Source organism: Rhinopithecus roxellana, chromosome 1 (assembly GCF_007565055.1).
Source record: "Rhinopithecus roxellana isolate Shanxi Qingling chromosome 1, ASM756505v1, whole genome shotgun sequence".
NCBI classification, from domain to species: Eukaryota; Metazoa; Chordata; class Mammalia; order Primates; family Cercopithecidae; genus Rhinopithecus; species Rhinopithecus roxellana.
Window position 1 is genome coordinate 204,046,867 of NC_044549.1, and position 14,658 is coordinate 204,061,524.

Sequence of the window (14,658 nt, forward strand, 5' to 3'; positions counted from 1 at the left end):
ACTAGTGTGGAGAAGATGCAATAGAGAATCAGAAGTCACTGGATGTAGGCTGGGCGCGGTGGCTAATGCCTGTAATCCCAGCACTTTGGGAGGCCAAGGCAGGTGGATCACCTGAGGTCAGGAGTTTGAGACCAGCCTGGCCAACATGGGGAAATCCTGTCTGTACTAAAAACACAAAAATTGGCTAGGCGTGGTGGCACATGCCTGTAATCCCAGCTATTCAGGAGGCTGAGGCAGGAGAATTGCTTCAACCTGGGAGGTGGAGGTTGCAGTGGGCTGAGATCACACCACTGCGCTCCAGCCTGGGTGACAGAGTGAGACTCCATCTCAAAAAAAAAAAAAGGAAGTCATTGGATGTAGAGGACAGAGCATCAACTCAGAAGTGAGAAAACTATGTCCCAAGTAGCAGCTCTGCACTTCCTGCTTCCTGGGCGGAAGTCCAGGCGAGTCCCTGAAGCTTCCTGGCTCGTTCTCCTCATCGTCCTAGTGGGAGGAGGGGATGACGTGTTCTCTGAGCCCTTTGCAGCTGCAACATTCTGGGAGGCTGGTGCTTTTCCATGGTCATCTGCTTCATGGTTTCCTTCAGTAGCTCTCTGCCTTTACCCCAGCCTTGCTATCCACACTTTCCGATGACTCCTCACTCCTCCCAGCCGTCTGCTCCTCCTGTCGTTGAATTAGACATTCAAGCACACTCAGAGTTTGCCATAAACACAGAATCCCATGAACAGCAAACAGAGAGGGCCTGGAGGCAGAGGCAGCACGGAGCCAGGTCGCTGTGAGCCAGGCTCTGTCGCTGCCTCTCAGGCTGTTATTTATTGGTATCTGCTCTGAGCCCAGCCCTGTGCCGGGGTGTAGGGAAGTCAGGGAAAGGTGGCTCGGGTTCCTCTGTTCATTTCAGTAATTTCTTTAGGACTCCGAGTTGTTTTCGTTCTATTTTTCCAGCCAGTTCCAAAGTCTTACCACACATCCTCACCACCTCATTCACTCATCCACATGGTCCTTCTCTTTTTTTTTTCTTGAGATGGAGTTCTGCTCTGTCGCCCAGGCTGGAGTGCAGTGGCATGATCTCAGCTCACAGCAACCTCTGCCTCCCGGGTTCAAGCAATCCTCCTGCCTCAGCCTCCCGAGTAGCTGGGATTATAGGCACACGCTACCACGCCTGGCTAATTTTTGTATTTTTAGTAGAGACGAGGTTTCCCCATGTTGGCCAGGCTGGTCTGGAACTCCTGACCTCGTGATCCGCCCTCCTTAGCCTCCCAAAGGGCTGGGATTACAGGCGTGAGCCACCACACCCAGTCCATGGTCCTTCTTTAATTCCTCTTTTTCCCACCTGACTGAATCATCGTAAGCTCTCCAGTAATGGCTTATGAGCCGGTAATAATGAGTGGCTCCCAAAGGAAAAAGTATCAAAATCGTCACTATCTGGATGCCACCTGCCGGCCCCGAGCACACTTACTCAGATTCTGCGTGCCACGGCAACAGCTTGGCTTTATTTCATTAAATTCCTGTTTGCCCCTGTGGCAGATGGCAAAAATAGCCACAATAGTTTCAGCTCATCTCATCAATAGGGGAGCCTATTTCCCCACTCCCTTTTTAAAAATTGTGATAAGATATATGTACCATAACATTTACCATCTTAACCATTTTAGCATGTACCATTTCGTGGCATTGAGTACGTTCACATTGTTGTGCTATCGTCACCACCATCCGTCTCCAGAACTTTCTCATCTTGTGAAACTGAAAGTCTGCACACATTAAACAGCCTCTCCACTTCCCCCTCCCCTCTGCCCCTGGCAACCACTATTCTAATTCCTGTCTCCAGGAATTTAACTACTCTTTATATAAGATACCTTATATAAATGGAAAAATACAATATTTGTCCTTTGGTGTCTGGCCTATTTCACTTAGCGTAGTATCTTCAAGGTCCATCTATGTTGTAACATGTATTAGAATTTCTTTCCTTTTAAGATTGAATAATATTCGCTGTTTGTATACACCTACACCATCTTTTGTTTAACTACTTATCTGTCGATGGACACGTCGATTGCATCCACCTTTTGGCAATAGTGAATAATGCTGCTGGGAATGTGTATGTCAAATACCTGGGTCCCTGCCTTCAGTCCCTGGGGTACACATCCAGAACTCGAACTACTGGATCATATGGTAATTCTATGTGGAATCTTTCGAGGATTCACCATACCATTTTCCACAGCGGCTGCACCACATCACATTTCCTGCCAATAAGCATTCCAAGTTTTCCACATCCCTGCCAACGCTTATTTTCTGTTTGTTGTTGTTTATTTTTTATTTTAGTTTTATTTTTTTCTGAGACAGAGTTCTCACTCTGCCACCCAGGCTGGAGTGCAGTGACATGATCTCACTGCAACCTCCACCTCCTGGGTTCAAGCATTCTCCTGCTTCAGCCTCCTGAGTAGCTGGGATTACAGATGCCTGCCACCACGCCTGGCTAATTTTTGTATTTTTAGTAGAGACGGGATTTCACCATGTTGGCCAGGCTGGTCTCGAGCTCCTGACCTCATGATCCGCCTGCCTCGGCCTCCCCAAGTGCTGGGATGACAGGCATGAGCCACTGCGCCCGGCCTGTTGTTGTTTATAATAGCTGTCCTAGTGAGTGAGATTTTGATTTGCATTTCCCTAACCATTAGTGATGTTGAGACTTTCATGCGCTAGTGGCCATTTATATACCTTCTTGGGAGGTTTCTAAGTTCCCCACTCCTTGGGGAATCTGAGGCACTAGAATGACCAACCATCTTGGTTTGTCCAGAGCTGTATCGGTTTTTGTATTGAAACTCTTGCATCTTGGGAAACCCCTCAGTTCTGGGAAAACCGGGATAGCTGATCACCCACTTGGCCCGTGCCTTCCTTCATCAACAGAGTGCATCAGAAGTGACAGTGTACAGGTTCCCAGCCTAGGCCTCAAGGGGCTTTGAAGCTGCCTCCCTTGCTGCTCTTGGGAATCTGCTGCTGCATGAACAAACCGGTGCTAGCCTCTGCTGGCCGATGAGAGACATGTGACCGGCCAGCCCATAACTCTTGCTAACAGCCTGCTAGCGGCCAGACGTGAATGGGGCCATCCTCAATCATTCAGCTGCCAACCGACCTGCCAGCTGACCGCAGGTGCATGAGAGCCCAGCAGAACTCAGCCAAGCTGGCCCAGACCAGAAGACCTGCCCAGCCAGCCCACAGAACTGAGATCTAAATAAATGACTGTTGTTGTAAGTCACTATGTTTTGGAATGATGTGTTACTCATACAGGTCCACATAAAAGATGCTGTGGTCATTGTCCCCATAAGATCTTTGCTATAGACAGGATACCCCTGCCCCACCATAGTCCTATTCAATCATTCTTCATGAGAAAATCTTTACCTACTTTTTTATAATAGCCTGGCCACTGAAGCAGCCAAGAGACCATTCACTGTCTCTGCCAAAAGCAGACAAAATCATTCCTCTCTTCCAAGCTCTTTGTCCTTCCCTCATCATCCACTTTTTACTGAACAAAGAGAGATGAGCTCATTAGATTGAAGGGCTGAAACGTCAGTAAGAACCCGTTCTGCGCACCATCGCCAGCCACTCTTTCTGACAGGTTCTATTTTTCTCTTGCCTCTCTTTTTCTTCTTGATTACAAGACACCTGGGAGAATTTCTGACTTGCTTGAAATGTTCTTTTTACAGTTGGCCGAAGCTTCTGTGACGATTCTTCTGTTCAGCCTGCACGGTTCCCTGCACAGTTGTGACGGAGATGAACTGTTCTGACCCAGGAGCCTGATCCCTGTAGCCTCTGTGTCTGATTGAGAGCTCTTCGGAGCGCCTCGCTCGGGAAACTTGAAGTCAAGCAAGAGTCGCAACAGTCTTCTTCCAAAGGAGATCTGCTTTCTACCGGAAAGTTCCGGCTCTTAACCCTTTCAAGAAACATTGAACTGTTATTTTATTTTTTGATAATGAGAGCACAAAATACGCAGAATGTTTCTTTTTCCTTTTTTTTTGGAGACCGAGTTTCACTCTTGTCGCCCAGGCTGGAGAGCAGTGGCGCGATCTCGGCTCACTGCAACCTCCGCCTCCCAGGTTCAAGCAATTCTCTTGCCTCAGCCTCCTGAGTAGCTGGGATTACAGGCTTGCGCCACCACACCTGGCTAATTTTGTATGTTTAGTAGAGACGGGGTTTCTTCATGTTGGTCAGGCTGGTCTCGAATTCCCGACCTCAGGTCATCCTCCCACCTCAGCCTCCCAAAGTGCTGGGATTACAGGTGTCAGCCACCACGCCCGGCCAGAATGTTTCTTTTTCTTCCTCTGTTCAGCCCTTGAGGGTCCCTTTCACCTGCAAAGTGGCTGCAGCACTGCCCTCAGCACCTCCCCTCAGCACCGTCCTCAGCAAAGCCCCAGCCTCACAGACTTCAGCACTACCCTCTGGCCCTGCGGACTGCAGCACTGCCCTCTGACCTCACGGACTGCAGCACTGCCCTCTGACCTCACGGACTGCAGCACTGCCCTCTGACCTCACGGACTGCAGCACTGCCCTGGCCCCGCGGACTGCAGCATTGCCCTGGCCCCGCGGACTGCAGCACTGCCCTGGCCCCACGGACTGCAGCATTGCCCTGGCTCTGTGGACTGCAGCACTGCACTGGTCTTGCAGACTGTAGCACTGCCCTCTGACCTCGCGGACTGCAGCACTGCCCTGGCCCCACGGACTGCAGCATTGCCCTGGCTCCGTGGACTGCAGCACTGCACTGGTCTTGCAGACTGTAGCACTGCCCTCTGACCTCGCGGACTGCAGCACTGCCCTGGCCCCGCGGACTGCAGCACTGCCCTGGTCCCGCGGACTGCAGCACTGCACTGGTCTTGCAGACTGCAGCACTGCCCTCTGACCTCGCGGACTGCAGCACTGCCCTGGCCCCGCGGACTGCAGCACTGGCCTCTGGTCCTGCAGACTGCAGCACTGGCCTCTGGCCCCGCAGACTTCAGCACTGCCCTGGTCCCGCGCACTGCAGCACTGGCCTCTGGCCCTGTGGACTGCAGCACTGCCCTGGCCCCGCGGACTTCAGCACTGCCCTGGCCCCATGGACTGCAGCACTGGCCTCTGGCCTCGCAGACTGCAGCACTGCCCTGGTCTCACAGACTTTGGATGGTGGAACTGATTCTTAGCCTCAGAGTGATAAGAATTCCATTCCAGGGCTCTTTCCCTAGTCCTGGATCAAGAAAGATAGGGCCATACAAAGTCAGAATTTCAAGAACTTTAGAAATCAACTGGCCCTATATTGCCACATTACAGATGGAGAAACTGAGGGCCAGACATGCTTGAAGTCTGGAAGTGACCTGCCCAAGGCTGCCAGCAAGGTGGTGATAGAGCCAGGCCTAGAACCATGGTCCTCTGACCCCTGGTTTGTGCCGTCTCAACTACCAATTGCTGCCTGCATTCTCCAGGTTTCTGATAGTGCTTTGGTTGATTTTTGAAAAATGAATTAGGAGAAGTAAAAGGAAGCCAAGGGTTTTCTGCAGACCAGCCTGTTGGGCAGCAGAGCAGAGGGCACTGCCACCAAGGTGAGAGACCTCAGAAAGTCTCCTCCCATCTTCTCCTTGATGTGAGAATATCCACAGGACAGAAACTCAGAAAGGAAAAGGAATCAAGTCCTTCACCCACACCAGCATGTGAACAACTAGAAGGAGGAGAACACCTTTGCCTCCTTACCTTTTGCTTTTATTTAGTAAACACATTTCTTATGAGTGGACACAACTTTTCCAGAGGAAAACCCCTTACAGAGTAAATGTCTCTGTTTCTGTTCCTTTTTTATTATTATTATTTGATGGAGTCTCACTCTGTCACCCAGGCTGGAGTGCAGCGGCGCGATCATGGCTCACTGCAAACTCCGCATGCCAGGTTCAAGCGATTCTCCTGTCTCAGCTTCCCAAGTAGCTGGGATGACAGGTCCCTGCCACCACGTCCAGCTAATTTTTGTATTTTTAGTAGAAACAGGGTTTCACTCTGTTAGCCAGGCTGGTCTCGAACTCCTGACCTCATGAGCTGCTCACCTCAGCCTCCCAAAGTGCTGGGATTACAGGCGTGAGCCACCGCGCCCAGCCTTCTGTTCCTTTTTGATGCTTCTCAGGTTTTCATGTTGTATAACCAGTGTGAATACTTAGTGTGAATACTTAGTGTGAATACTTTCCAGCTACGTTTTTCCCTTTAATCTCATTGCATATTCAGAAATTGCTGTGTGAATATAGTCTTCATGTTTGTGAGGTTGTTTGTTTCTGAGACGCAGTCTTGCTCTGTCACCCAGGCTGGAGTGCAGTGGTGCGATCTTGGTTCACCGCAACCTCCACCTCCCCGGTTCAAGCAATTCTCCTGCCTCAGCCTCCCAAGCAGCTGGGATGACAGGTGCCTGCCACCATGTCTGGCTAATTTTTGTATTTTTAGTAGAGATGGGGTTTCACCATGTTGGCCAGGCTGGTCTTGAACTCCTGATCTCAAGTGATCCTCCCACCTCAGCCTCCCAAAGTGCTGGGATTACAGGCATGAGCCACTGCGCCTGGCCTGTGAGTTTTAATTATAATACTGTATTCATTATGTGAGTGCATCATAATTTGCTTTCCAATTTGCCTCAGGTTGAATATCTGAAGTATTTCTAATTCATTAGCATTAATAACACCAGTATGATTATTTTTGTATCCATAGCTCCTTTATCCCTTTGGGTTTATTTATTCAGGGTGTGCTTCCATATCTGTAGGTAGAATGATTCAATCGTGGTGAGGTCTCAGCTCTTGCTATTGCCTTGCCAGGCTATTCTCCAGAAAGATGCAACCAATTTGTAGGATCTCCAGTACCATTTATTTATTTATTTATTTATTTATTTATTTATTTTTGGAGACAGGATCTCACTCTGTCACCTAGGCTGGAGTGCAGTGGCATGATCATGGCTCACTGCAGCCTCAAGCTTCTGGGCTCAAGCCATCCTCCTGCCTCTGCCTCCCGAGTAGCTGGAACTACAGGTTCATGCCACCATGACTGGCTAATGTTTTTACTTTTTGTAGAGATGGGGCCTCACTTTGTTGATGAGGCTTGTCTCAAACCCCTGGGCTCAAGCAATCCTTCCGCCTCGGCCTCACAAAGGGCTGGAATTACAGGTGTGAGCCACCATGCCCAGCTAGCTCCATTTAAATGTATCATGTCCCACCGCATAGAACTGTGTTACCACTGAGTTTTGTCATTTATATTGATCTTTGCCATGTCAAACTGGGAAGGTTGAAACAGTTAGGAGTGCAGGACGTGTATCAAGGGAGAGAATCTGTGAGATGAAGCCAAGAAGCAGAAGTGAGCAGAAGCTGAGACACACGCTCCAAGTGGAGCTAAGGGAATGGGGTTCATTTTTAACGACTGTCTGTCCAGGGTGTGTGGTTGACTGGCCCGGGCTGGAATTTCAGGGTCAGGGTGGACACCAGCTTAACAAATATGTGGCGAAGTTCATGACCTGTTTCTAGCTTGGTGTTTCTTTCCTTCTTGCCTCTGTATTTAGGATAGTTTACTACCTGCAGCACACTGGGGATAGTTTACTATCCGTAGTGCATTTGGGATAGTTTACCATCTTCAGCGCATTTGGGATAGTTTACTATGTGTAGCGTATTTGGGATAGTTTACTTTCTGTAGTGCATTTGGGATAGTTTACTATCTGTAGTGCATTTGGGATAGTTTACCACCTTCAGCGCATTTGGGATAGTTTACTATGTGTAGCGTATTTGGGATAGTTTACTATCTGTAGTGCATTTGGGATAGTTTACTATCTGTAGTGCATTTGGGATAGTTTACCATCTTCAGCGCATTTGGGATAGTTTACTATGTGTAGTGTATTTGGGATAGTTTACTATCTTCAGCGCATTTGGGATAGTTTACTATCTTCAGTGCATTTGGGATAGTTTACCATCTGTAGTGCATTTGGAATAGTTTACTATCTTTAGCGCATTTGGGATAGTTTACCATCTTCAGTGCATTTGGGATAGTTTACTATCTGTAGTGCATTTGGGATAGTTTACCATCTTCAGCGCATTTGGGATAGTTTACCATCTGTAGTGCATTTGGGATAGTTTACTATGTGTAGTGCATTTGGGATAGTTTACTATCTGTAGTGCATTTGGGATAGTTTACTATCTTCAGCGCATTTGGGATAGTTTACCATCTGTAGTGCATCTGGGATAGTTTACCATCTTCAGCACATTTGGGATAGTTTACTATCTGTAGTGCATTTGGGATAGTTTACTATCTGTAGTGCATTTGGGATAGTTTACCATCTTCAGCGCATTTGGGATAGTTTACCATCTGTAGTGCATTTGGGATAGTTTACTATCTTCAGCGCATTTGGGATAGTTTACCATCTTCAGCGCATTTGGGATAGTTTACTATCTGTAGTGCATTTGGGATAGTTTACCATCTTCAGCGCATTTGGGATAGTTTACCATCTGTAGTGCATTTGGGATAGTTTACTTTCTGTAGTGCATTTGGGATAGTTTACTATCTTCAGTGCATTTGGGATAGTTTACTATCTTCAGCGCATTTGGGATAGTTTACTATGTGTAGTGCATTTGGGATAGTTTACTATCTGTAGTGCATTTGGGATAGTTTACTATCTTCAGCGCATTTGGGATAGTTTACTATCTGTAGTGCATCTGGGATAGTTTACCATCTTCAGCGCATTTGGGATAGTTTACTATCTGTAGTGCATTTGGGATAGTTTACCATCTTCAGCGCATTTGGGATAGTTTACTATGTGTAGCGTATTTGGGATAGTTTACTATCTGTAGTGCATTTGGGATAGTTTACTATCTTCAGCGCATTTGGGATAGTTTACTATCTTCTGCGCATTTGGGATAGTTTACTATCTTCAGTGCATTTGGGATAGTTTACTATCTGTAGTGCATTTGGGATAGTTTACTATCTTCAGCGCATTTGGGATAGTTTACTATGTGTAGTGCATTTGGGATAGTTTACTATCTGTATTGCATTTGGGATAGTTTACTATCTGTAGTGCATCTGGGATAGTTTACCATCTTCAGCGCATTTGGGATAGTTTACTATCTGTAGTGCATTTGGGATAGTTTACCATCTTCAGCGCATTTGGGATAGTTTACTATGTGTAGTGTATTTGGGATAGTTTACTATCTTCAGTGCATTTGGGATAGTTTACTATGTGTAGCGTATTTGGGATAGTTTACTATCTGTAGTGCATTTGGGATAGTTTACTATCTTCAGTGCATTTGGGATAGTTTACTATCTTCTGCGCATTTGGGATAGTTTACTATCTGCAGCACATTTGGGATAGTTTACTATGTGTAGCGTATTTGGGATAGTTTACTATCTGTAGTGCATTTGGGATAGTTTACTATCTTCAGTGCATTAAGTTTACTATCTGTATTGCATTTGGGATAGTTTACCATCTTCAGCGCATTTGGGATAGTTTACTATCTGTAGTGCATTTGGGATAGTTTACCATCTTCAGCGCATTTGGGATAGTTTACTATCTTCTGCGCATTTGGGATAGTTTACTATCTGCAGCACATTTGGGATAGTTTACTATCTTCAGTGCATTTGGGATAGTTTACTATCTTCTGCGCATTTGGGATAGTTTACTATCTGCAGCACATTTGGGATAGTTTACTATCTTCAGTGCATTTGGGATAGTTTACTATCTTCTGCGCATTTGGGATAGTTTACTATCTGCAGCACATTTGGGATAGTTTACTATCTTCAGTGCATTTGGGATAGTTTACTATGTGTAGTTCTTTTGCGCATTAGCTTGGCTTCCTTGTCATAAGGTCTCTTTTCTCTGCTTTGCAAGCAAAAATCAGAGCCCCTGAATCACAAAAGGGTGTAGGTAGCTTTCCACACTAGTTTCGCCTCATCCAGGGACCCCATGGCTTATAAGAAGGGAAAGCTGGGCGGCTCCCAAGTGTCCCAGGAAAATAGCCCTTTCTGGGAGTTTGATCTGCCAAGTTGCCAATAGCTGAACTGAGCTCCTCAGGAGCTCCTGGGAGAAAAAGGTGGCTCAGGGAGCAGAAATGATGGGCCAGAGAGAGAACCCTAACACCTAGCTTCACAGGCCCCTTTCTGTCTTTGCCCACCTTTCCCCACCCACATACAACAGCTTTTGGAGTAGCTTAGTGTAACCTAATTTTCAGGGATCCCCTCAGGACTGGTAGGCTAAATTTAGAGCCCACACGAGGAAGTCTATTGGTCATGTGGTGTGCCTTGAAGCCTGCAGCACGTAAAAAGTTATACTTAATACCCCTGGGAGAGACCAAACACAGGAAAGCCAGTTTGTGGGAAACAATTATATTTTCATAAGAAGCCTCTCTGCCTATGTGTTTGGTAAACTGTTAGCCCTCTAAGAATTGGACTATGGATTCTCTAGTCGTATAATTAGACATGTGAACAAACAGAGGGTTTAAGAGTCAGAGGAACATTCCAGAATCTTCAACAGCCCTAAACAAGGTCATTGGCATCCTGCTAGATCTGGTCGGCATCTGACTGGCACCAGAACACACTCTGTGACTGACCCTGTCAATCAGCCCAGCATCCTGTCCGGTGGCCTGACCGAGGGCTGTACTGTAATCCTTGTTTCCTTTGAAAGTCTGGAATTCATAAGGAAATAGGGTGGGGGTCAACAATGGATGATCTAATTTTCCAAGGGAGTATTGAATTAGTCAACAACCTGATCCCCACCACTGAGATAGCTCCTTTTGTGAATATTTTACCGACCCACCTGCTAGGTCTCAAGGCTTCTGAAGGGACTCTTCCCAGACAACCACCCTGCACATCTTAGCACAGCACAGCCTGCTTCCTTTCCTCACTGATTCTAAAAAAAAGGAGCCGCTCCCCGTCCCTTTCGTATCCACCCCGACTCCAGGCAGGATAACACTGGATAAAACCCCCCTATATTCTTCAGCACAAAAATCCCAAAAGTCCACTCCAAGGCCTTCTGCCAAGCCTGCTCTTGTTTAAAACACAGTGACTGGACTCTGAAGCAGCCTCTGGAGGCTCTGACTGCCGGCCAGTACATTTAAAGATGAGCTAAAGGAAACAGAAGGATAGTTGATGCACTTCCTTGATCTCTGACATTTGCCTGGAGCAAAAGAAAGAGGAGAATGATGCTGAGATTAAGGCTTCTCCCGTGGAGCGATTCTATGTGGCCTGTTGCGACGTGCAGAGAGGCAAGGCAATAAGGCCTTCTGGGGGTCAGCAGAGAGACAGGTCAAACAAGGGTACTGCCCAGGCCACTGGGGCCCCAATCAAGACGTGACTCTTCTCCAAAGGGAGCAGATGACATGGGCCTCCTTGTACCAGTGTGGGAGCCAGTATGGGTACAGGATGGTGACAGACACTCAGGATAGGCAGGGAGAGCCACATCACCAAGCAATCAGACTTGTTTACCCCTCTTGAGGTAAATGTGGGAAGCCAACAACTGGCATTTTGTAGAGCCAATTGGCAGAAGAAGCACCATCCACACAAATCAATCAAAAATGTCTATTCTTGGCTGGGCGCGGTGGCTCACACCTGTAATCCCAGCACTTTGGGAGGCCGAGATGGGCAGATCACCTGAGGTCATGAGTTCAAGGCCGACCTGGCCAACATGGTGAAACCCATTTCTAGTGAAAACACAAAAATTAGCCGGGTATGGTGGCCGGCGCCTGTAATCCCAGCTAGTCAGGAGGCTGAGGCAAGAGAATCATTTGAACCTGGGCGGCAGAGCTTGCAGTGAGCTGAGGTTGTGCCACCGCACTCCACCCTGGGCCACAAGAGTGAAACTCCGTCTCACAAAAAAAAGAAAAAGAAGTCTATTTTTAAAGACTACTAACTGAGAAAGAAGTAAGAGCCCTGAAGAAACAGAAAGAAGGGACCTGAGCATGCCACGGCAGGAGAGGATGAGAACAGCACGGAGAAGGGGGAGGCGCTAGCAGTCAGAAGCCCGCAGCAGAACTGGCCAGTGCTCACAGAGCTGTTTGGACTGCACGGGAGCTGATTGTCTTGGCCTTAAGGTCCTCGGTAAGGACAGAACAGAAGTTAATGGCACACACCGTGCCTGGGTGAAGCCTTGGCACCATCAAGGAAAGCAGACTCTGCATTTGGAAAGCCTGGGCCCTCTCCTTGAACCTGGTTCTGAAGGTTTCGGTGATGAGTCACTTCGTTCCCCCTCACCAGCTTCTGTCTTTAGCCATAGCACTGACGTGTCTGAACCTGCAAGCACCTCCTGAGCAGGAGCACCCGTCATCTTCACACCGCGGATGACTAACCATGGCCTGCTTACAGTCTCCTAATTATCACAGAATGAAAATGCAGCATGCCTGAAAGCTGAGGTTTTGGGAACAGGATGAGAAGAGCTGTGGAAGGAATATGGAGATGCAGGGTGCAGGCAATGAGCTAAGCTTTCGACAGGCCCTCGCAGTCCTTGGGAGCAGGGGCCCAGCGACCACGGATCCAGACAGAGTGCTGTCCTTGGCAGGGCCGCACGTAATCTCATTCATTACAGCCTCCGATTAGGTTCCCAGGCTCATTAAAATCTGTGTGCCATTCACTGTTTCTCTTGGATCAGATTGAATTCTACTGTGCAGAGAATTGCCAGGGCTTCGAAGTGTCCAGTGCAGGCCAGATAGCATCTCTTGGCTTCACTTCTTCCTGAAGTTTCTCCCTGTGCTTCTGTGTGCTTGCTGCCAAGAACACAAGTCACCATTCAGGCCCACGGCTGCCAGCTCAAACAAGGGCTTCTGACCCAAACAAAGCCCGCATAAAAAGTCCAAAGCACTTGAGCTAAACTTACTCTAAAAACTACGGCAGTACAGGACAAAGACAGACACTCGGGTTAGACAGAAAGAACCACAGCTAAGGCAATCTTTAAAAAAGGAGAGTAAGCCGGGCGCAGTGGCTCACGCCTGTAATCCCAGCATTTTGGGGGGCCAAGGTGGGCAGATCACTTGAGCTCAGGAGTTCGAGACCAACTTGGGCAACATGGCAAAACTCCATCTCTACCTATATATATATATATATATATATACATATTAGCCAGGCATGGTGGCATGCACCTGTGGTCGCAGCTACGTGGGAGGCTGAGGCAGGAGAATCGCTTGAGCCAGGGGTACAGAGGTTGCAGTGAGCTTCTCGTGCCATTGCACTCCACCTTGGGGGACAGGAGTGAAACCCTGTCTCAAAAAATAAAATAAAACAAAATAAAATAGGAGAGTGAAGAGGGGCTTTTACTCTATCTGATATAAAGACATATTATAGCCACAGGTGCAGTGGCTCACGCCTGTAATCCCAACACTTGGGGAGGCTGAGGCAGGAGGACCACTTGAGGCCAGGAGTTCAAGACCAGCCTGGGCAACATAGTGAGACCCTATCTCTACAAAAAATAGAAAAAAAATTAGCTGCTCATGGTGGCGCGTGCCTGTAGTCCAAGTAACTCAGAAGACTTAGATGGGAGGATTTCTTGAGCCCAGAAGGTTGGGGCTGCAGTGAACTGTGACTGCACCACTGCACTCCCCAGCCTGGGTGACAGAGGAGGCCCCTGTCTCAACAACAACAAAAAAAAAACATATTATAAAGCCATCATAATAAAAACAGTCAAAACCATATGAATAGATCACCAGAACAGATCAGAGAGCTCAGAGTTAGACACTTGTTTAAGTCAGAACTTAATATAGGATGAAGGTGGTCCCACGCATCACTCAGGGAAGGACAGATTATTTAGTAAATGGCATTTGGGAAACAGGCTCATTGTATAGAGAAAAATAAAACTAGACCCTACTTAACACTAAATACAAAAGAGAACTCTGCGTGTTTTAAAGACCTAAGTATAAAAGGTTAAAGAAAAATAGCGGAAATAAAACGGGTAGAAGAGAGTGCAGGAACATATCTTTGTGATCGATCCTCCTCAAAACAAAATTTCAGAAGCATAAGGCAAATTTTTACAAATATGATTAAATTAAAATTAGGGGTTTCTAATCAACAAAAGTCCCTACGGACAAAGTTAATAGACTGTTAACAAACAGAGATAGATATTTATAACATCTAAATCAATGAGAGATTGATATGAAGAATATGGAAGGATCTTGAACATTTATGACTGTAATTAAAAATGAGGAAAGGGGCTGCGTGCGGCTCACACCTGTAATTCCAGCACTTTGGGAGGCCAAGGCAGGCAGTTCATGAGGTCAGGAGTTCAGGACCAGCCTGACCAATATAGTGAAACATGACTCTACTAAAAATACAAAAATAAGCCTGGTGTGGTGGCGTTTGCCTGTAGTCCCAGCTACTCAGGAGGCTGAGGCAGGAGAATCACTTGAACCCGGGAGGCGGAGGTTGCAGTGAGCCAAGATCATGCCACTACACTGCAGCCTGGGTGACAGAGCACGTCTCCATCTCAAAAAAAAAAAAAAAAAAAAAAAAAAAAAAAAAAAATATATATATATATATATATATATATATATATATATATGGAAAGGATATAAACAGACATTATACAGAAGATGAAATTCCAAAAAGCTAACAAGGTGGCATAGGTCAGTTGTGCTGAAGCAGACTCTGAGCTAGGGAGTTGTGAGCAGGAGGTCTACATGGGAGCGGTCTCAGCAGCAACACAGTGAGGGAGTGAGGAAATCAGCA